We start from the raw sequence: 1,258 nt of genomic DNA on the forward strand, positions 1-1,258 counted from the left end.
GGATTTGCATAAGCTTCCTGTCAGTGATGTTCTTGAGTTAATCATTTGTTGTTTCTAGGCTATCTCTTCATTCAGAGCAACTGAATTGTATCCAGGGACTCAACATAATTTCCTTTCATATTTATTTTTTATTATATACTTTATAATATATAAAAATTGAGCATATATAATATTTTAATATTAAAAAAGTAAATACCACATTATATAAAAAGGGGAAATGAACAAGAGTCAAGTCCATAATCCTAGCACACTTGCATATCTTTTAGCTGTTTAATATAGCAATTCTTCCTTAATCTAAACTCCTCACAGTAGTGGGGAAGATATTTATTATGATAAATATATCATAATGGTAACAATTTAACTATTAAAGTTATGCCTGCCCACAAAATAAAATTAAAACCATATATTTAAATCAGACATCTATCAGTAATAATGGGTAATATCCACTTCATTTATGTTTATCCTTTCTTGCTTTTTTTTCTCAAAATGATGCTTATAATCACATTTTTAAAAATATTCAACCTAGGGGCACCTGGGTAGACCAGCTGGTTAAGCATCTGACTCTTGATATCAGCTCAGGTCATGATCTCATGGTTCATGGATTCAAGCCTGGCATCAGGCTGCACACTGACAGCGTGGAGACTGCTTGGGATTCGCTCTCTCTCTCTCTCTCTCTCTGCTCCTCCCCCTCTTGTGCTCTCTCTCTCTCAACAAATAAACATTAACAATAAAATAAAATAAATTATTTTAAAAATTTAAACCTAAATATTAGTTTTTCCAATTTTATGACCCATTTGCACCTACCTCCATGAATCCACAGCAACCCCAGAAGTGTAGCCCTTAGCATTCTCCATCAGTGCCTTTTAGAAACAACCAATATCTTTTTCCTTTTTCAAAATAGAGTTCTAATGTCTGGTTTTCCTTTCCCTGAACAATCTTCACTGTAATTGCCTCCGCTGATACTGGCCTTGGTATTCCCCGGGTTGATGGCATTGGGCACAGCTACGAGATTCTCTGCCCCTTTAGTTCTCTGGGTCCTTATTTTAAGCCTGTCTAATGCCATTGACTGTCCTTGAGAAAATTCTTCACTTACCCCACGTTTTAAAGTCAGATCTCTCCTGCAATATCTCAGCATCTCCCTCATTCTTCCTTAGAGACACATAGTCTCTGAACTCTTAAACGTCTAACACAGATTTTAGCTCTGGCCTGAAGTAAAGATCTTTCCAAAAGTAGCCCAGATTGTTCATTGGCTCCGTCT

This window comes from Herpailurus yagouaroundi, unplaced genomic scaffold (genome assembly GCF_014898765.1).
Source record: "Herpailurus yagouaroundi ecotype Mexico unplaced genomic scaffold, PumYag 180, whole genome shotgun sequence".
Classification (NCBI taxonomy): Eukaryota; Metazoa; Chordata; class Mammalia; order Carnivora; family Felidae; genus Herpailurus; species Herpailurus yagouaroundi.